We start from the raw sequence: 23,914 nt of genomic DNA, 5'->3' as shown, positions 1-23,914 counted from the left end.
ATTTGTTTTTATAGAAAACTTGTTGGTGTTCCTCACTCTTTCTCTAGAACACTATATAGAAATAATTTTCTTAGTTTGTATTTTTTTTTTTAGTAAGGCAGTTGGGGTTAAGTGACTTGCCCAGGGTCACACAGCTAGTAAGTGTTAAGTGTCTGAGGCCGGATTTGAACCCAGGTACTCCTGAATCCAGGGCCAGTGCTCTATCCACTGCGCCATCTAGCTGCCCCTATCGTAACTTTTTAAACAAGGCATGAACAAATCTTAGATACACAACAAAATTACATAATATGTACTGGTATTCGTGAAATCTAAATGTCCATAACCTTCAATTTATAATAAAACAATAATATTAATAAGATAGGTTGGCTTACTTTGTGGCAGTTTGTCAGAGCATGTAATACTGCTGCTTATAATTATTTTTCAAATAGAAACAGGTCAGTATTTTTTCTTTATTACAGCTACAACAGAAAACTATAAATGAAGCAGTATGATAAGGTGGAAAGTATGCCAGCTCTGGAGTAGGAGGACTCTGGGTTCAAATCCCACCTTTGGTGACTACATCTGCATCATATTATATGAGTCACTTAACCTTCCTAGGACTCAGTTTCTACATTTGGAAATGAGAGAATTTGACTAGGTGGCCTCTTGAGGTTTCTTCTAGTAGTAGAGTAATGTACTTATGAAATTTCCCATTGCTTTATTTAGCCACTCAAAATCATACACCCCAAACCAAAGTATAATAAATATTGACAGCTTGAGTACTTATTTCAGTTCACTATCACAAGATAAGGCGATTTACTCCAGATGGAGTAAGACTAAGTGTATATTTTCCCATGGCAAATGTATTCCTTAACCATTCATATTTAGAGCTGTCTTGTTTTTTATTAATAAAAAAAGATAATTACTTCTCTTGATCCATCAAATGATTAATAAGTAGATCTTTACATATTTATATTTCATTTGCAAGGCAAGGAGTTTTAAAAATTAGAAAAGAAAAATAATCATCTTTCTTCTAATAACTTGAAAAATTGAATAGAGTTCCTCACTCATATTTCTTTACCCAAATGATTGTTGTGTCTAAATTATAAAGGTTTACATTTTGAAATAATACTTATAGGACCTACATTTTATCCTGACATCAAATGAGCTCTGTCAGTGCAAGGTCCAATACAATTTTCCTAGACAATATAATTTCCACTAAAAACATTAATTTTATTGAAAATTTCTCTTAATGACAGTAGGTTTGCAAAACAACAGATCTTTAATGTTATGTGCAATGAGACTTCAGTGTGTGTGTGTGTGCAGGGGCTATGGTGTGTGTTAAAATCAAATTATTATATCTGTTTTTTCATTCATTTGTAATACAAAATAGGAAGAACTTGGTTTCAAAATTAGTTGATTTCAATTTTCTTGAGTTATCTGTAAGCATAACTATTCAAGTTTCTTGGAATATAATTTTCTAAGCATCCCTTTAACTATAATAGCTTCAGGTACTATCACCAGTTCTTTTGAATGAGGCTTTTTTGCCCTTAATGATTTTGTTAATAATATTTTTAATGTTATCCTTAACATTTGGTTTTCACAGTTTTGGTTCTGCCTTATAAAGAATCTAAATTTTCTGTGGAAAAATTCTGTTTTCTAAGGACATCCTATATATACTTTGAAGATGTCAGTTAAATTTATTAGACTTCCTGGCCTTTGACCATTTACTTGTGAATTCCAGTGGTAAATATATTGGATTCTGTCTTCAGGATTTAAGCTTTTTCCTTTATTTTTCTGCGTTTCTTCTAATTAATTTAGTTTCTTGCCTTCCTGTTAGTTTTGGCTACTTCAGTGAATTTTCTCTTCAAATCAGTTATGAATTTATCTATCGAGAGCAGATATTCTTACATTTTTTAAGGTAATCAATAAAATTTTAAGGCAGTTCAGTTTAACGATGATTGTGGAAAATGTCAAAGTATATTTTTTAGTTATTTTTTCAGTTGTTACATTATACTTAGCATGGTACTTTTAGCTTCCACACAAAGACTGTTTAACTTTTGACTGTTGAACTTTGAGTTCACATACTTTACATTCACATAAACAGTCTAATGGTACAATTCAACTTCATCATACTCCTACACTGAATGATAACCTCACTTGCATATAGTAATAATTATTTTGCATTATTTATTAATTGGAATAAATAACCTATTAGTCTCATTTTTTTTTCCTTTACTTAAATTTGACTGTTTTCAGTGGGGGGGGGGGAATAGCTATATTTTGCAACACTTTTCTTGAAAATATCTAATAATTTTGGCCATTGTTTCTCCTTTTCACCTCTTTGATTGATGTTTTATGTGCTTCAAGGGAGGATTTTAAGTATAGATGGGGGATAAAATATGTACCTCCATACTACTGTGTTGTTCAAAGAGCTCCATTTCAATTGGTGTGCAGATGGGAATCTTCTGACAGGATGTTGCCCTGAACTAGACCTTAAAGAATAAATAAGATTTCACTAGGTTGATGAAGGGCATCCTGAACCTTAATATAATGTAAGACAGTTTCCTATTGCCAAACCAATAACTTCCATTCATTCTAAATTGTTTTTATAAAAAACAATGCACTGAATTTTAAAAGAATATATAACTTCACTGTTTCCCTAAGACAACTAATTACAGGTCTCTATATGTCTAAGGGCAGCTAGGTGGCACAGAGGGCAGAACACCAGGCCTGGAGTCAGGAAGACCTGAGTGTAAATTTGGCCTTAGTCGCTTAGCCCTGTTTGCCTCAGTTTCTCATCTGTAAAATGAGCTGGAGAAGGAAATGGCAAAACACTCCAGTATCTTTGCCAATAAAACCCCAAAACAGGTCATGAGGAGTCAGACATGACTGAAATGACTGAATAACAAAATCCACATAGCCACAATCATATCTAACAAATAGTGGAACAAAATTTTAAAAATTAAATAGGTAAAATACACTTCATTAAAAACAATCTTTGAAATTTACCTTTCTTATATATGAGAGGAAGCTTGGTACAATGGACAGAACTCTGACTTTGGCTCAAGAGCCCTGGGCTTTTATCCTGCCTCATGACACTTACTACATCTATGTCCTTGGCAAGTCACATAATCATTCTGAATCTAAATTTCTTCATCTGAAAAATGGGGAGTGGCAGGGCGTGTTGAATGAGCTTAAGAACTCCGAGTCTCTTTCTGACTAGATCTATGACTGTATCCTTGAAAATATAGAGTATCGAGCTTTTTATAAACTCGATAGTATCTTAAGTTCCTTAAGGTAAGCTTTTGGTTTTTTGTTTGTTTTAAAAATGCGTTGCTAAGTCCTGGGGTAAAGGGAAAATTATTTCTCTACTGACTCTCACTGCTACATTTTTTATTTTGTTTTCAAGTTCAACTTTTTTTAATATTGAATTTTCTTAGACTAGCTAATGCATGTCAGGATGTTCAGAGAAGAAGCAAAGATCATATTGTATATGTAACTGGAGTTTGCATAGTATATTGAGAATATCCTGAAAAATTCAGACCACAGCACCAAGAATATATACAATTCTACAATATGGGAGGAAAATTGAAATAGACTACAGGCTTGTCTATAATCTATTGCTTTGCTTTGGATTTATAAGTGTAAAAACACATTAAAGGACAAAGACTTTCTCAGTTTCATTCATTTTGGATTGAAATCCCATCTTCACATTTTAAAATAAGCCTTTTTCATTTATTGCTAATATTTAAAACAAAATCTATTTCTTTTCAATTTTACTAGTTGAATAACAACTAGTTCACAATCTGCTCAGGGAAATTGAGTGTCAAATCATTGTTCCCCATTGCACATGTAAACCTATGCTATTAAATTTTAAATGAATGGATGCTGAATTATTGAGATTTAATGTAAGGCTGGCACATTCAGCATTGGATTTCATGTTCATTGTTTTAGATTTTCTTTTTAGAATTTCTTGGATAAGAGAAGATATTGCACTCCCTTTATCTCTCGCCCTAAATATTATGATATAGGTAATATGTACAATACAAGACTCTTCAGATTGGAAGATACCATAGAGATGACCTAGTTCAACTTCATTTCCCATATAAGAAAATCTCCTTCAGCATTCCTGTCATCTTCCTTCCATTGCACTGCTTCTCTCATACCTCTGTGGGTGGATAAATGTGATGTGGAAGATTAGAAGTTGGAAAAGTGGAAGCTGAATAAATCAGTGAGGCATCCAGCAATCAGCTGGTTTAATAACCATACTAAGAATATTGAACAATGAATTAATGCCATCCTTACAGGCATCTCTAGTCACATGCCATAGGGATCTACCCATAGTCTTGTCAAAGATTCGTGGTTTTATAGATTTAGTGCTAGAAGAGCCACAGAAGTGATCTAGTCCAACCCCATCATTTTTAGAGACCTGAGGTTTATGTTATATTACATTAGTTTAATCACTTTACCTATGTCAGACATGAAATGTGAACCCAAATCCTTTATCTCCTAAGCCAGTGCTTTTTACACTTTGCCAGTTCAGTTCAAACAATTCTTATCCATAATTATGAGTCCTGCTTATATTTGTATGTGAAATAAATCTAGGATGCAAAGCTGATACTTGATAAAAAGAATCAGTATCAAAAATATCTCAACAGATTAGAATGGGCTGAAACTAATAAGATGAAATTAATAAAGGTAAATAAAAAGTCTTACATTTAGGTTTTAAAATCCAACTATACATTAGATAATAGGGGATCTATGACTTGACAGCTGTTCTTTGTTCTTGTTACTATTTTTAAACCATAAGGATTTTATTTTAACTCGGGGTAACTAAATTAATGTGATGTGGTTGCAAAAAGAAACTATATTCTTGTTCTGTAGTGTTTGAAAAAGGCTCTAGAATGAAGGGAAATGATAATCCCTCTAAATTGGTTAAAATACATTTGGATTACTTATCTCAAATTTTTTTGAGGGGGGGTGAGGCAATTCTGGTTAAGTGACTTGTCCAGGGTCACACATCCAGTAAATATTAATTGTCTGAGGCCGAATTTGAACTCAGGTGCTCCTGACTCCAGGGCTGGTGCTCTATCCACTGCCCCACCTAGCTGTCCCACTTAGCTCTATTATTAAGAAAGTCACTTTCTGGGGCAGTGGATAAGGCACCGTCCCTGGAGTCAGGAGAACCTGAGTTCAAATCTGGCGTCAGATACTTGACACTTAGCTGTGTGACCCTGGGCAAGTCATTTAACCCCCTCATTGCCCAACCCCCCCCAAAAGTCACTTTTTTATGGAAAAAAAATAAGTAATGCCAATGAATTCATTACGGGGAAAAACATACATTATAAGCACTACCATGGACTTCCCACCTCTAGAAAGGTAGAGGGGAGAGATGTTTTCTCATCTTCTCTTTGAGGACAAATTTGTTCTATATAACTTAGCAACATTCAGTTTCAATGGTTGTGTATCTTGTTTTTTCCATTTATATTGTTTTAATCATTGTGTATATTGTTTTCTAGGCATTGTTTACTTTGCGTCAGTTCATATAAGTCTTTGTATTCATCATGTTCACTGTTTCTTATGGCACAGTCATAATAGTCCATTATATTAATGTATTACAGTTTAGCCATACCCTAATTGATTGGCATCTATTTTGTTCCCAGTTTTTTGCTACCACAAAAGTATTCCTATAAATACATACCACATATTTATAATAGCACTTTATGGTAGCAAAAAATCAGTTGAGCCTCTCAATGTTCTGTTCTGCATGAAAAACTCAGGAAAAATAAGTAACCAAATAGCAAATGAGACAAACAAATGAGCTTTATTTTAACTAAAACAAAAATGAACCTTGTTGGAATAATTTTAAAACCACAAGCACTCCAGCTCCTGTGACTGACAGCAGATTGACTATACTCTTAGATGATGTCTCATTCATTCACCTAATATTTGCAAGTTTGTGACTATTTTTTACTAGGTTTTAAGTGCTTCCAGACATGTTTTAGTAAATGTCAGTAAGGTGAAAAAGTACTTAATGATCTATAAAATTTTTTGCTATTTCTATGATAGTATGTGTGCCTAAACTATATTTTTGTTATTTAACCTGAATTTAATCCAAGGATGGTTATATTTGCTCTGTTTGCCCTTCGAAATAAAATTGTACATTTGAATTGCCTGATTTTTATGGCTACAAATAGTAATGTGAAGGCTTTATTTTTCTTCATACTTTGATCTGAAAAATAATTTCCATGCAGATAAGAAGTTAGGAATGACATTACCATTCCTTGGTTTCATTAGCTATCATCTTCACTGGCCAGAATGATTTTCAATAAATTGAAAATCTTAAGAAAACTGCTAACATCAAATTTGACTGATCACATTATGTTACCTGCATTTTGACTCTTCTCATTACCTGAAAAGTATATGCAAAATATCCCTATCTAGACTTGCCCACCTAACTTCCCAGAGTTCATTGTTTCATTTTGGCCACCTCTCTTAAGTCATTGTTTCCATTTATGACCTGCAGCCCAACTTCCATCCCTCTGGAGTTGGTTACTGCTGTTTCTTTCTTGATTTTACCTCAGCTACCTTATCCTAGAACCAAGTTCTCCCAGCCTTCCAAGATGACTGTTAGTTAATCTAATAAATTTATTATTGTACCATATTAATGGATAAAGATTTTCAGAGATTTTCAGATAAGTGTACATTATAACAGGCATCTTCTAAATAAAATGAATATTTTAAATCTGGTCTTATTATAATGTTTTGACTTTTCAATATATTAATTTAAATAATAATTCTATATAAATGATACAAATACATTTAATGTAAAATCTCCCTCACATCTATTTTTAAAGATTTTTTATATATAATATGGAGAGAGACAGTAATTCAGCTCTCCAAAAATAGATTAGACTATTACCACCACCACCACCACCACCACCACTGCCATCCCCTTTGGCTCTTTTCCTTTTATACAGTTGCTGGTGCTTTATTCTTATCCTTTCATTTTATATATGATTATCAAAATGCAAATACTGTATCATATAATTTAGCCATATACAATAAATAGCCTAAAGTACTACCTATTTAAGACTGAAACTCTCCTCAAGTAAGTTTTTCTTTTTTCCTGAGCACTTCACATATAGGCCCTCATTAAGAGTTCATTTCCTCTTATTTTATAAATAATTCTAGTAGGTCTATTTATATAATTTCCCAGAATAACAACAGAAATTACAAAATCTATGGACTGCTAATGGCAGATATATCGATGTCAGTGAGAATTATCAGCTTGCCCTCAGTGGGGAGTGAAATAATCAAAACACAGATTTGATACACAAATATGTTAAAGTGTGACATTCTTCCAGAGTGTATTATCGAGCCAGGAAGCCCTGTGTATCTCAAATCTTGAAAGCTAATGTTTTCAAACCCTGAATTCTATCATAGCAAAGTATAATAGTTATTAACAATGCTTGCCCTGACTGGTCAAGGAAAGGTTAAGTTACCTTTGTATATCTTGATAGAATGTAAGCTTCTCGAAAAAAAAAAATTGGCTTCATTTTTGTCTTTGAATCCCCTGACACTTAACATATCCTTGCTGATTGTTGATTATACTATTTAAGAAGCCTTATTTGAAAAGACATGATGTATTTTAGAAAGATTTTCCTCAGTTATGATTTTTTAAAAAGAGATCTTATTTTTAAGAGGTAAACCTTCAGCTATCTAGAAAACTTTGCTGCCTAGAAACATTTTTTCTGTGAAAGTTCTGCATAGATGAGTTTTATAGTACTTAAAACTTTTTAATTAAAACATTCACTTGATTACCTGCAAACCTGATAGAGCAAAAAGGAACATCTACTACAGTGTATTTTACTGCTAAATTGCTTGTTGCTCTTTCTTTCTTCCACAGCATTAAGTTTATTTTTCATCCACATCTACTGGAACCCTTCTGTTCCCAACCCCTACCTCAGTTTGGTGAGTTGAGACAACACCCTTTTCCATCAGAGCTTGCTCTAAGACTACTCAGTACATAAAAGGCATTTAACATTCTCTGGCTTAAGATAACGTAGTTTTATTATACCTAGAGACTGCCTAGCTCTGAGAAGCCATTTCTTTCTTTGATGATAGTAGCTAACGTTCTATTCTCATTCTCAATGAAGTGGGAAAGACAGAGCGGGAAGAAACATTTCAAAACAATACCTATTCCCTGCACCATCATTGCAAATGAGTATTTGACTTTTAAGTTGATGTTATCTTTTCTTTCCATCATACTACTTTGAAGAGATCAAAGGAAGCAAGTTTCCTAGTTATGTTTATAGGATGGAAGTCTCATGTCTTTCTAGAGTAGTAAGCATATAGTAGTAGTACATAACTCAGAATCATAATTCCTTCCTACGAACAGCTCCATGTGGTCAAGAAACATTTTTTTCTTATTAACATTAGAATCTAAATGCCTTGTACAATGCTATAAACCTTGTAGATTTTCAACAAATAGCTAATAACTTCCCGAAATGTTTTTGGAGAGGTTTCTAAATTTACTTTATATTTCTGGCAGATATTCCTGCCCTTTGTGGATGAGTGGTTGCAGTTATTCTTTAAACAAAGACGACTTTGCTTTTTAGCCAAATTCATAGTATTGATTTATTTCAGCTGAATGTGCACCTTGTTGGAGGCAAAATATTACTACCAGAAAGCTAAACGATTTCCTTATGTGTACTAAGAGCCTTCTTAAGAAGTATTTTTGTTTTACTTCAAGATCACCAACCTCTTCCATAATCCCCCTCTCTACCCTGTGCCCTGTTGAGAGAAGTATTTTTAACTATTTCTTGGATAGAAACCATATTATACATATATTTATATCTTCAGGGTTGCATTATGCATAATAAATGCTTGATAAAGTTTTGTATTAATTTAAAACAGAAAAGAAAAACTACAGGTAATAGAACGTCAGAATTAGATAGTGTCTTACAGTTCAGTTTAGTAGTCCAATTTTTTTCCTAATGTATTCATCTTCAACAAAAATATTACCCATAGTTGTCCTCTGTAATAAATTTTAAGAATCAAAGAAATTATTGGTAAAGGGTAACCAAACAGTATGCTTCATGTTTTTTCTTCCTATTTTTAAAAGTTTGGTCTTTTCACATAGGTAATATTTTTAATGTTTTGATTAATCCAAACTTATTTTCAAATTGTTAACCACTTAAATATCAATGTATCAGAATTTTTAAGTGAACTACTGCTTAAAACCAGATGGAAAACTGCCTTTACCTAGGCAGTGTTTAACAGTGATATTTGCTATTTCTAAGCATTATCATGTTTGGTAAATTTTCCCTAATCAGGTTGCTACAAGATAGTGCTTTAAGAATGCACAAATTAATGTTCCTAGTATAAATGTAAAGTTTTTTAATGTCAAAGAAAAATATTTAATTAGCATTTCATATATGAAAACTTCAGTGTCTGCTTTTGGAAGATATATACCCAAAACCCACTTGGAGAAAACGGTCAAACAAAACGATTAATCAAAATGGACTGACGTTCTCTCCTTGGGTTTCCCTAGTTAACCTAAAACTAAAAATTACCTAATTAATATTGTTGAAAAAGTTGAAAAGTAGATAGATATTTATGTTGCCCCAGAGTTGTCCTTGGATCTGAAATAGCACACTATGGGACACAACATGGCATATTTATTTTTTATTTTTAAGATTACTTTGCATATTTTTTATTGAAGAATCAAATTTTAACTTGGTTTTCTTTTTAAAAGAATTGTATTTTGGGCTTTTGTTTTTACACTGCCTTCTCCACATAAAATCATTCTGTTTTAAAAGAAAGGAGGAGGAGGGGTAGGGAACTCAGTTCAGCAAAAGTAACCACCTCTTCAACCAAGTCTGTCAGTATAGCAGTCTTCCATAGCTATAGTCTGAGACATCTTCAAGATGAGAGGGAGATGCTTTTTTCTTTTCTTTTAAGCTAAACTTAATCATTTTTATTATGAAACATTCTGTTTAATTTTAATTCCTTTATTTTGAATTTTGGAGAGAAGGGGAATTCTATGCATTAATATTATTTTCATGGCTTTTCTTCACTTTCTACCCATTTATGAAAGTCCATAATTCTCTTTTTCATTCTCATTATTTCTTAAAGCACAGTAATATTCCATTACATTTAAGTACCACAATTTCCTTAGCCTTTTTCAATTTGATGGGTATCTACTTTATATCTAGTTCTTTACTACCCCACAAAAACACTGTTTCAAATATTGTGTTATACATAGATGTCCTTTTTTCTTTTGTCTTCTTTGTGGTATATACCTAGCAGTGGGATTTCTGAGTTAAAGAATTAGGATATGTTTCTCACTTTATTTCTTTAATTCCAAGTTGCTTTCCATAATGGTTAGACTAATTCATAACTCTTCCATTAAGGTATTAGTGTGCTTATCTTTCTGCTGACCCTCTAACATTGATAATTACTATCTTTTATCATCCTTTCCCTATTCATTTCCATTACATTTCTCAAATCTAAACCAAAATAATTTTTGTAGCTTTCAGAAAGTAGATATGTTTCCTTACTAAATAAATATATGTTGATAAAATACCATGAAGAGCATAATTAAGATTTGATCTCTTTCTTAAAATTATAAGATTCTCAGTTTAAAAAGAAAATACTTTCTTAAAATAAATGGGATTTGTAAAAAGGTTTCTGTATATGACTTTGGGAATAATTTTGTATTTTTTAAGGCTTTCAAGTAGCATAACTCAACTAAAAAAAATACTGACCAATTTAATTTTTAAATTAGTTTTGAATTTTGAAATAAATTTAAATTTTCAAATTGTTTTATACTTTACAAAATAGGACCAAAACTTGCTAAATATGTCCATTGTGAATAGTGTTGTTATGAGAAACCAAATGTTACCATTTCTTCACTTCTTTAATCTATATTTGGAAAGGGGGATGCTACAACTACTCTTAAGGTTGTGTGTGTACATGCATGTGATTATAAAATTTAGTTATATCAAGAAAAGAAAGCTAGATGCATAGATTTATAGAAAACAGACTTTTTTTACTGATTTTTTTTTTGTGAAACTTTCTCCTAATTCTTTATATTATTTTCATCACAAAATTCACTTTATAAATGGAACTGGAAAACTGTGAATTTTAATTTTTCTCCACAAAATTTAATTATTCCAAATACTTTTTTTTAACCTTAATGAACTTGAAAAAGGAAATTAATGTTTCTGACTTCAATTTCCTCACCTTTAAAATAAGGATGTTAAACTAAATGGCCATTGAAGACCTGTATTTGCTTGGGATAAAAACCCTTTTAAGTTTCTTCCAAATTTCAATATTTTCATTGTGTATATATAATCAGGAAGAAGCAACATGGTATATAGGACAGACCATTGAGTTAAGAAGGTCCTGACTATGACTCATGCCAGCTGTATAACCATGGACAAATCACTTAACTTTTCTTGGACTCAGTGTCCTCATCTGTAAAATAGCCCTTCGGGTTCTAGAGTTACAGATCTCGTCTCCTCCAAAAATATAATCAATAACACAAAATAAAATATTAAGTATACTGCCACTTCTGTTTAAATGGAAGTCAGACTTCTGGCAATCTTAACCTCCAACAGAACTTCAAGATAAATAAAACTCCAAAATACCTCAAATTCCTACATTTTGCTCCTTAGCTTCTCACTTAGAAATTTGATCATCTGATTTTTATAGTTTATAAGGGATTACAGTTTAAGAATTCAACAAAAATTTTAAAATGTCTACCTTGTGCCAAGGCATGTGCTAGGTTCTGGGTATACAAAGATCTGATAAGATAAAATAGTTCTTGCCCATAATACCTTATAGTCAATCAAAATCAGCAAATTTTAGGGGATGATGACTTGGCTAATAGAAACTGATTCAGTGATAGCCAAAAGTCTGATACAAAAGGACAAGAGAAAGAGATTACTAAATGAACATAATTTTCTTTTTACTATGTAGAACAACAAAGATTTTCATAATGCTGATAGCCATCAATTAAATAGTTATATTCAGTAGCTTCTGTTTCAGAAGTCATGGAAATGTAAAATACAACTTAGAATTCCATCAAAAATGCTTTTAGTTTAAAAAAAAATTGGAATGAGTTTTAGTTATATAGTAAAGTCAGCTACTTGAAATACTTTATCTCCTGGGTGCACTGGAAAATATAAGGATTTATGGTAACAGGTGATAAAATTTGTATAAATTCTTCAAAAATTTATTCAGAAAGTTCAAATTTTATGATTAGATGTAATTTGAAGGATAAGAGAAGTTGTATCTGTTAAGTATCACTGTTTGTCCAAACAGTGACAGTACAGTTGAAGACAGAAGGGCTAATCCATGCACCCATGATCCAGTCTTTGCTCAGTTAATCAATAAGTATTTGTCAAGTGCTTGCTATATGCTAGGTAGTACTGTGCTGTGTCCTTCGAATACAAAGATAAAACATGTCTTCCACTTCTTCTCAAGAAGTTTGTATTTTATCATGAGACAGATGAACGTATGTAAATATACACAGAATCAAATACATGAATGTGAACTTGACAGTGTCTCTTAACTACTGTCAAATTACTTTTCTTTATCTTTTGAGAGGTAATAATTTTTGCCCCATCTGTCTCATGGGATTGTTGAAAATCTAATGAGATCATCAATGAGAAACCTTTCTGGAAAATAACAAACTTTACAAATGTAATTTCATATATTTTTTAATTGAATGCTAACAAATATGTTGTCCTTTTATAACTCAGTTCTCTCTCTCTGACTTCTATATTCATAGTCTACATAAAGGAACAGCAAACTTTGAATAAGTTCAGTGGGAAAAGTATGTGAGAAATACTGAATTAACATTAATGTCTCTGTCAAATCCTGGAGTTGTTCTTATTATTTTTATTGTATACAATCAGTTAATTCTCTCTTGGCACTGTCAAGTGGTTCAACATCAGAAACTTAACATTTTTTCAATGGAAATGACATTATTAAAGAAGAGACAGTAGGAAGGCAGAGCCAAGATGATGGAGAAAAGTCAGGAATTTGACTGAGCTCTCCCTAAAACACCTCCAAACTTTAAATAATACCCCCAAACAAATTCTGCAGCAATAGAACCCACAAAAGGACTGGGTAAAACAATTTACCAGTGTAAGACAACATATGCAGTCTGCTGGAATGATCTGTTGCACATGCACCAGGATGAGAATGGAGCACAGTTCATCTCAGGGTAAGTCCCAACAAACTAGCAGTAGGCCTGGTTGGGGGGTGGGGGAGATAAATCATTGGCAGCAGTGGTGGTTTCTGGATTTCTCAGCCCACAGATGGTAAGGGGATCAGACAACTGGTCAGAAAAAATTACAGGGGTCACTTTTCTGGCACTGAGGATATTATTCTCTTGCATTGCCCATACTTGGAGCTGAGTCTCAGTCCCAGGTCAAGAAGGAACACTAGCACACTGGCACTTGTGCTAGCAGGGGAGCTAGGACCTTGATCACAGATCCAGGGCAGAAAAGAATGTTTGTGGTCACTTATAGATCTAGAGCATGGGCCAGGAGAGTAATAAACACACCTCTCCCTAGATCATACCCCTAGGAAGAAACATACAGTTCTGCAGAATTATCTCTGAAAACAACTGCACAAAAAACCCTGAAGTTTGAAACAGTGACCTCTCTACTCTAGAAGCAAAGCCCCACTGTAGCATAAACTTAAAAGGCAAAAAATAGGCCGGAAAAATGATCAAACAGCAGAAAAAAATTCTGACTATAGAAAATTACTGTGGTGACAGGGAAGATCAAAACACAAATTCAGAAGACAAAGTCAAAACTCCTATATACAAAGCCTCAAAGAAAAATATGAAATGGTCTCTGGCAATGGAAAAACTCAGATTTTTAAAATCAAGTAAGAGAAGCAGAGGAAAAATTGGGAAGAGAAATTAAAATAATCAAGAAAATCATGAAAAAAGTCATTAACAGAGGCAAAAAAAAATACTGAAGAAAATAACAGAATGGGCCAAATGAAAAGAGGCACAAAAATCCAATGAAGAGAAGAATGCCTTGACAATCAGAATTGGCCAAATGGAAAAAGTTATACAAAAATCCTCTGAAGGAAAGAACTACTTTAAAAGCAGAATTGGCCAAATGGCAAAAGAGGTACAAAAGTTCACTGAAGAAAATTGTTCCTTAAAAATTAGAATTGGGCAAGTAGAAGCTAATGACTTTATGAGACATGAAATATTCAAATGAAATCAAAATAATGAAAAAAAGTAGAAGGAAATGTGAAATATCTCAATGGAAACAACTGACCTGGAAAACAGATTAAAGAGAGATAATTTAAGATTTCTTGGACTACCTGAAAGGCATGATCAAAAAAGACCCTAGACATCATCATTCAAGAAATTTAACAAGGAACACAGCCCTGATATCCTAAAATGAGAGAGTAAAACAGAAATGGAAATAATCCACCAAATCACCTACCTCCTGAAAGAGATCCCAAAATGAAAACTCCCAGGAATATTATGGCCAGATTCCAGGGCTCCCAGGTCAAGGAGAAAATATTGCAAGCAGCCAAAAAGAAACAATTTAGATATCCTGGAGGCACAGTCAAATTAACACAAGATTTAGCAGTTTCTACATTAAAGGATCTGGATGGCTTGGAATATGATATGACAAAGGGCAAAAGAACTAGGATTACAACCAAGAATCTGCTACCCAGCAAAACTGAGCATATTCCTTTGGGTGGGGGTGGGGGTGGGGGTGGGGGTGGGGGAATGATTCGATGAAATAGAACGTTAAGTTTCTGATGTTGAACCACTTGACAGTGCCAAAAAGAGAGAATTAACTGATTGTATACAATAAAAATAATAAGAACATCTCCAGGATTTGACAGAGACATTAATGTTAATTTAGTATTTCTCACATACTTTTCCCACTGAACTTATTCAAAGTTTGTTGTTCCTTTATGTAGACTATGAATATAGAAGTCAGAGAGAGAGAGAGAGAACTGAGTTATAAGGACAACATTTCTTATCATTCAATTTAAAAATATATGAAATTACATTTGTAAAGTTTATTTTCCAGAAAGGTTTCTCATTGATGATCTCATTAGATTTTCAACAATCCCATGAGACAGATGGGGCAAAAATTATTACCTCTCAAAAGATAAAGAAAGGTAATTTGACAGTAGTTAAGAGACACTGTCAAGTTCACATGCATGTATTTGATTCTGTGTATATTTACATACGTGCATCTGTCTCATGATAAAATACAAACTTCTTGAGAAGAAGTGGAAGACATGTTTTATCTTTGTATTCGAAGGACACAGCACAGTACTACCTAACATATAGCAAGCACTTGACAAATACTTATTGATTAACTGAGCAAAGACTGGATCATGGGTGCATGGATTAGCCCTGGAGTTGCTTTAGAAATAACAATTTAGCATCTCTGAAGGATTGAGTGGGAAGGGAAAAGACTAGATGTAGGGAAACTAATTAGGAAGCTATTAAAAGTATCCAGTGTGGCCATATGAATGGAGAGGAAGAGGCAGTTGTAAGAGGTGTAAATTGATAAGCCTTGACACCTGGTTGTATATGGAAAGTGTGGAGGCAAAAATGACTGCAGTTACACACTTACTTGACAGAAAAGAAATAGAGAAGTTAGAAAGAGGGAGGGTTTGGGGGAGGATAGATAATGAGTTCCTGGTTTGGACTTGTGGAATTTCAGGTGTGCACAGTACATTCAATTGGAAATGTTCAGTAGGTAGTTATCTAACCAGTTTGACCATGTTAACCCAAAGTCTAGTAGGTCCCAATTGCCTTTAGGATAAGGTATAAATTCCTCTGACATTTAAAATCTTTCACAATCTGACTCTAGATATATACTTTGTCTTAGGCAAATCCCTAGTTTCTTTCCAAAAACATCTCAAGTTCCACCTCCAACAAAAGATGTATCCTCATTTTACCTGTTGCTAGCACTCTTCTACCCTCTCCTCCCACTCCCTGCCAAATTACTGTGTATATATTTTGTATTTCCTTTAATGTATATGTGGTACACACACACACACACACACACACACACACACACACACACACTCTCTCTCTCTCTCTCTCCCTCCCTGTTTGAAAACATCATCCTCAACTTAAGGTCCTTAAACATAGTTTGTTGAAATGTTTGTTGAAAACATTGAGTGGATGACTATCACTTAGAAGAGAGGGTAGGGCTTTATATATAGTTCTTTGAATCATCTGCATAGAATGATAAGTTTAGTCCTTTGGAGCTGATGACATCATCCATAGAAAATGCAGAGAAAAGGGCCCAGGTCAGAACTCTAAGTTACACCCACACAAAACTAGGTTATCTCTTACCAGAAGACTTAGATGAATCCAGCAATGGAGGATCACAGTTTATTTCTTCCAACTCTGTGACTTCAGGCAAGACACTTACTTTCTCTGGGCCTCAATTTCCTTATCAGCAAAATTAAGGTATTGGACTACATGACTTCTAAGGTACTTTCTAGTTCTAAATCTATGTTCCTATATAAGGTTTGGTTTCTTTTCTCTTTCAAGGAGTAACTGGATTTTATCCCACTTCTGACACTAACTTTCATGGGCTAGTTATTTAAACTCTCCAAGTCTGTTTCTTTATCTGTAAAGTGGAAATAATAAAGCGTAAAGAGGCTATCTTTTTAGCTTATTGAGAGCCTTAATTACATTGTATGTATTGTCATAATGGTCTTTTTTTCTTATATTCAAGCTATCCAATGCAAAGTGACTTCCTGCTATATATATTATATATATTATATATCATCTTAATGTGTTTATCATTAAAAACAAACACCTCTTAAGACAGCTGTTGTAGGGTCAGTTCTTGACTTTTCACTGTGACCATGACACAGACATCCAACAATCATTCTTCCATGATACTAGGTACAGTAAATGTTGTAACTAATAGACAACCATCCAAAAAGTGTATCTTTGAGCATTAAAGTAAATCATCTAATTAAAACTTTTGGACCTAGTAGATCTCTGTAGGATTTCTAGATCAGGTGGGAAAATCTCTTCTTTCTTTCCTCAGTAGCAATGACATTTAGAAGCAGGTAGAAGCAGGAGTATGTGTTTGGCAAAACAATCCTGAGACTGAACTTCAAGTCTTTCTTTACCTCTACTGCTTTCATCAAACATCTGCCCTGATCCTAAACCAGGGGATTTGGACAGCTAAAAATTGGATAGTACAGATATGAGGCAGAAGTGAAATATCTACCCCACAGCCCCATGAAAGGCATTTTACCTTTAAGAGAGAGAGTATGATAGGTAGAATGGGTTATGGCTTTATTTTTTAAGGATTCACTAATATGTACTTATGAGGTCATGAAGGAAATAAACTACTAAGTAAATATAAATAACATATTTTTTTAGTATAGTAGTTTATTTATATATTAAAATGCATGGACATTGGTTTGCCAATTGAAATCAGGAGATAGCTAGTTTAATTAATTAATTGATTGATTGATTAGATAGATTACCATTAATGGTAGTAATGTTTTCTACTTTTTTTTTCTTCTTCTTCGGGGCAATGGGGGTTAAGTGACTTGCCCAAGGTCACACAGCTAGTAAGTGTCAAGTATCAGGCTGGATTTGAACTCAGGTACTCCTGAATCCAGGGCTGGTGCTTTATCCACTGCGCCACCTAGCCACCCCCCCACCCTTTTTTTGAGTGTTTTCTACTTTTAAAGAAAGTTTTCTTCCATTTGAATTTTTCTTAAATTTCAGAAGATATTTGAGAATTGAAAAGAAATCAAAATTTCTCTTTTTCCAACTTATGAATGCATAAGAAGTGATTAAGTTGTGTAGGGGCCAAATTTATTATGGGGAGAGTTAATTGAGTGTCTAGTCATAATATTGGGGTTCAGAAAATAATTAGAGACCTCTAGGTCCAACGTTTCCTCCCTTCAAAACGGCCTTTTTTAGTTGTTTCTCCCAAGATAATAAGAAAGGAGATTAACGGCCTCTTTTCCACAAACAAACCAGGTTTTATTAATGGGAATAAAATTTTCAACAAAGGTGAAGTTAATAAAGCCAGGGACAAGGGAATGGGGAAGAGAAAAACAGATAAGCTCCTTGGCTCTAGAAAAGACTAACTCAAATCCCAAACTTGCTTCCAGTTCAGCTAACTGGAAGAGCTGGCCTTGCTTCTAATAACTTGGGGTGGGTGGTAGTTTCAATTAGAGTCAGCTGTGCAGTCCCTCTCTGGTAAGCTCCCGAAGCTCACCACCAGGAAAGAGAGTACTTCTCAGACTCAGCATTCTCTTTTCTACTTTCTCTCTCTCTCCCCCAAAAGGGAGGTCCTTCAAGTTGGTTGGCTGAGAGTGGTCACCTCGTGACCAGTAGTACACCAACACATCACTCAGGGCCAGCCAGGTGTGGCTAGAATCTAATCATCCCCAAGTAGGTACTTGGTCAGTTTCTCATTCTCACCCAGTTAAAACAATACTAAATCAATCAGGTGGGACCCCTGGGCATCTGCTAAATTCCATTGTTTTATCACAGTTGGCATCACAATTCAATATTTTAATTTCTTCATACTGATATATTGAAATAGTTCATTTATACAAATAACTATATTTTGCTTTAAAAGAGTTTATTGAAGAACACCCTTCAAAATAATAGTTGTTTAAGTATGACATTTGGCATTACATAAAACAATTTAATGTTATTTTAAATAGAACTATTTGAATCACTCTTTTTTGCAGATTAATATGGTATTAAGTGAATATCCCCATATATCCTCTCTTACCCTGTTGAATTGAAGATGGTTTCAGTTGCTTCACAAGTATCAACTTCTCTTAGCTTTGGTAAGGGAAAAAACCTAATCTTCTTTTGGTTTTCTTGATAACTGTAAAAATTAATATCAAAAAGAACAGTAGCAAAATAAATTGCTCTTTTAAAATATATCCTATAAACATTCTAAAAAACAAGACTTGGATTATCATGCACTTCACAGTGATGTTTATAAAATGGTCCTCACATGAACAACAGCTGTTTTATGAGGTTTTTTTTTTTAATGATAAACACATTAAGATGGTATAGCAGGAAGTCACTTTGCATTGGATAGCTTGAATATAAGAAAAAAGACCATTATGACAATTACTTAAATTGTATTTTAAACAATAGGATTTCAATAAAATCTTCCTTAGAAATTCAGCTTATAAAGCATGGGAAAGTTGTGATGTATCACAAATAAAATTGTAGTGCTAAAAACTAATTTTCTTTGAGTCTGATGTTTATAGTATACCACACTGAGTTTAGATTACTATAATACCTCAAAAGAAAATAAAATTTTATTCTATTCTGAAGGAGAGTATTCATTCTTAAACCATTATAAAAAGTAGATTTACTAAGCATGGAAATAAATTCAATAATGCCTCTCAAGGTAAAAGTTTTATATTTGTTTCAGAATCTGTTACAGTATCTTCAGTATTATGAAGAAAACATTTTATTGAGGTAAAATGTGTAACATTATAAAAATACATAATAGTTTAGTGATACTTTCTGTAGGTTTTTCCTCCAAAATATTTGGTGATCTTTAAATGATCCATAATAACTGGAGCAAAGAAAATGTATTTCTATCACCACAGCTGTTATTCTGGCCTACATAGTTTATAATTCTGATGGGACCACTGAAGAGCTGTTCATTTAATTAAGGTTGAGCACTAACAAGTCACTTGTAAAACATTTGGATATAAATGTGGTCTGCATTGAACTTTTCAGGATTAATGGAAAATTTCTGGATCTAACTAAGTCAGCTGACTTCACTGATTATTTCAGAAAGTAACAGTGTTGATGATCCTACTTAGGTAAATTACAGCCTCAGGGAAGCTTGAGGAAGATAATTTGGAGGAATTTTCTCGATTATTTAGGTTTGTATCTGAGTATTTAGTGCTTAAGGGCTGTCATTGGTTGTAGGCATGCTTCATAGCTAAGCTACCACTATGTTGACTCGGTCCTTGAACTCTGGTGGTGTGGTCCAAAAAGCTTGACTTCCTCCAGGCATGAATAACTGAGAATGTTGGTTAATACGTATTTCTGTTTCATGTAAAATATTTAGCACTACTCCTAGAGAGTATTTATGTTGTGCTTGACAGTTTGCAAAGCACTTTTTGGCATAGGTTAAATTAGTAAATTCAGTAAACGTTTAGGTACCTCCTATGTGCCAGGCACTGTGCTGAAGGGCTGGAGATACATAAAAGAGGCAGAAAAACAGGCCTGGCCCTGTGGAGATAGCAAGGAATAAGTACAGACAGACTCTATAGAGGATGAAGAGAATGTCATTATGGGAGAGAAGGCACTAGATTCAGAGGGCTCGGGGAAAGCTTCTTGTCATAGATGGAAGCCAGGAAGGCCAGCAGGTGGAGAGGAGGAGGGAGCATTCCAAACATGAGGGACAGCCAGAGAAAATGCCCAGAACCAAACGATGGGGTGTCTTGGTCATGGAATGCTGAGCTGGCTGGCACCGCTAGATCAAAGAGTGGGGCAGGGAGTGAGGAGTAAGAAGACGAGAGCCTAGAAGGGGGCCTTGAATACCAAACAGAATTTTATATTGATCACGGAGGTGATGAGAAGCCCCTGTTGTTCTACTGAGGATGGGACTGTGCTCTAGCAAAATGACTTCCATGGTGGAATGGAGAATGGATTGGAGCAGAAAAGGTACGCAGGCAGACCTCCCTATTGCAGTAGTCCAGATGGGAGGTGATGAGGACCTGTACCATATCAGTAACTGTCAGAAGAGAAGGGATTGTATTTAAGAGATGTTGCAGAGGGGCAGTGAGGTGGCACAGGGGATAGAGCACTGGCCCTGGATTCAGGAGAACCTGAGTTCAAATCCGGCCTCAGACATTTGACACTTAGCTAGCTGTGTGACCCAAGTCACTTAACCCTCATTGCCCCACAAAAGAAAAAAAGATGTTGCAGAGATGAAACAACAAGCCTTGGTAAAACATTGGACGGAGGGGGGAAGGTGAGAGGATCTAGGATGACTCCTTGGTTGTACACCTCAGGGGCTCAGAGGATGGTGTGTTGCCTTCCAAACTAATAGGGATGGTAGGTGGTTGGGAGGTTTTGGAGGTAAAGTTATGAGTTTTGTTTTGGATATACTAAATTTAAGATGTCTTGGACATGCACTTTGAGATGTCTGAAAGGCAATTGGAGGTGTGTTTGGAGGTTATCAGAGAGATTAGGGCAGGATAGTAGATTTAAGAATTGTCGGCCAGAAATGGTTATTAAATCCTTGGAAGCTGATGAGATCACAATATTAAGTCATTTGATTCCTACTACAACCCTGTGAATTACATACTTATTATATATATGAGGAAACTGAGGCACCAAAGTGACTTGGCTTGCCCAGGGTTATACAACTATAAGGCTGAGGCCAGATCTGATCTCAAGTGTTCCTGACTCCAAGTCCTGAACTTTATCTACTGCACCACCTAACCATGTAAAGATAATCAATTTAAGCGATGCTTTATTTAGAGGAAGATTTACGTTACTACAAAAGTCTAAATACACTTAAATTGACTTTCTCATTACTGTTAAATATAACTTTATTTTTCCTATCCTTAAGAAGAAAACAGCCTTTTAATTCTCAAAAAAATCTTATCCCACAGTTAAAAGCCCTTTAAGACATACTTTTTTGCCAGTTTTTCCAAATTGCTTCACTGATCCAATATTCATTGAATGCTTACTCTGAGCAAGGCACTGTGCCCATCACAAGTTTTTAATTGCCTAATTGCAATAGCAAAATACTTCAATTATTCCATTTGCATATGAAATTAAAGCCCAGAGTTCATAGCCTTACCTTCCTCAACCTAAAATTGATCAAACTTTCTGCACTTGTCTGACACAATCCCCTTCAATACATACTACACTCAAGATGGATTATGTAATTTGCCAACACTTATTTATGTTCAACTCTTTCTGATCTCTGAATATTTGCTTATATTATTCCCAGTGCTCAGAATGTTCTACCCCTCTCATTCATCATCTGACTCAAAGTCTACCTCTTCCATGAGCACTTCCCTTATTCACTGACTTCCAAATGATTTTACCTTCCTTGAACCTTGTATACCAGTTTGTACTTCTTATTCTTACATTTTATTGTGTGTAATAATGAAAAATTATGCCTATTTATTTTCTTTTATACACATGCTACTCCTTCTCCTTTACCCATAAACCGACATCAGGACATGTAATTTCTTAATTATCTTTCCATCTCTCTCTTGTACTTAACACCTAGTTCCCAACTTTGCATATAATAGGTGCTTAATAAATGGTTGTTATTTTAGTTAATAAATTATTGAAATAGAAGGTAATGGTAGACTTTTGTGTATGGGTCCTTTAAGCCTGATATTAAAAACCAAATTAAAGGTTTATATACAATGGTTTCCAAAGGTCAGTAGGAGAGATTCAAAGGGAACAAGTACCTCTGGTCAGGATACTGTAGATTAGTGCTTCTTAAATTTTTTCCACTCATGACCCCTTTTCACCAGAGAAATTTTTATGCAGCCCCGGGTATATAGATATATAAAATAGGTGTACATAAACTTTTACTATGGCCACATTTTTCACGACATCTCTTCCGTCTCCCACCCCCGCCCCTGCCCCCTCCTACCTACCCCATTCAGTTATGTGACAGAACAAGGCTTTGCTGGCTTTGGAGTCAGGAAGACCATTGACCTCTGATGGTGGGACAGTAAGTTGCTTAATGCATAAGAGTATAAGTTACAGGTGATAGATACTGATCTATATCCATTGGGGGAGGAGTGGTAGAGAAGGATGTTTCCACACAAGGAATTCCCTATATCCACAGATCTAGATGAAAGAAAGAAAAAAAAACACACAGAAAAATAGTACAGTGATTCATTGCTATCCCTTGCTTATGTGTAGGAAGGGGAAACAAGTTTGAGGTGATAAATTAGGGTTGTTCTTGTGAGTTCTTTGAGTTTTAAAATCAAAAGGCTTCTGGCTTCTCTGTTCATTTCAAGTTCTTCATTTCAATTTCAAAGGCCTTTCCAAATGAGTAATTATGTGGTAAATTAGAGTACCTAATAAGGACTTTTAAAAGGAGAAAACCTATGTACTAGATTATATATATATATATATATATATATATATATATATATATATATACATACATACATACATACATACATACATACATACATACACACACACATACATACATACACACACACATACATTTTTTTAAAAAAGATTATTCTGTATAACCAACAGGAAGGAAGTAGATTGTGGGAGTTTATGGTCTTCTGAGTTTGCATCCATATTAGAGTTGTCTTGTGGCCACTCCTAAAATAGCATCTTACTTTTTCGCTTTGGACAGGAGAAGCCTCACCTCTGTAGTGGAGATATTCCCTTGTTTTTGAAGGCTGTAGATTTACTATTGGTGGGCAAGTACAGTTTTAGCTATACCTCTACCAACTTTGGAATCTGTTTTGGGATCTTTGATCATTGTAATTGGTTGACAAGGGTGAGTTTAATGTCCACATATCTATATGACGTCTCCAAACAAAAGGATGTAGAAATCTTGCTGTGATCATAGGTGTTAGATGTTTCTTGAGTCCTGATGGATATTTATTTGTAAAGTTGTAACTGGGGAGACAACCCAGGCTGGTTTTAGGAGTGAAAAGCAATTAAAACTACATAGGTATCCTGGATACTAACCAATTATCATGGACCTGAATATATTCCCAGGGAGTTCTGTCTCTAAATAGCTGAGCCATTGCCAGGGGGATGGTCTTGGTTTGTTCTTTCAAATGAAAGCTAAAAAGCCCTTTGATAGCAGTGCTTATAGCTTTTCCTTGGGGATTGTACATAAGAATGTCAGCCCTGATTCTCTTAGGGAAGGAGGGC

The 23,914-nt window shown here is 34.3% G+C and overlaps 1 protein-coding gene across 11 annotated transcripts in view; it reads left to right on the top strand.

The window, feature by feature from the left end:
- Nucleotides 1-23,914, top strand: part of PKP4 (plakophilin 4) — a 247,843-nt gene that overhangs the window by 112,575 nt on the left and 111,354 nt on the right. For 4 of the 11 annotated variants that reach the window (XM_043991467.1, XM_043991468.1, XM_043991470.1 and 1 more), the window contains exon 2: nt 7,892-7,956. The exons of the other annotated variants lie outside the window; for them this stretch is intronic. The gene's annotated coding sequence lies outside the window, so the exon portion shown is untranslated. The remainder of the gene's footprint in view (nt 1-7,891; nt 7,957-23,914) is intronic. 11 annotated transcript variants of the gene reach the window in all.

This window comes from Dromiciops gliroides, chromosome 3 (assembly GCF_019393635.1).
Source record: "Dromiciops gliroides isolate mDroGli1 chromosome 3, mDroGli1.pri, whole genome shotgun sequence".
NCBI classification, from domain to species: Eukaryota; Metazoa; Chordata; class Mammalia; order Microbiotheria; family Microbiotheriidae; genus Dromiciops; species Dromiciops gliroides.
This window is presented reverse-complemented; position numbering and strand designations above follow the sequence as displayed.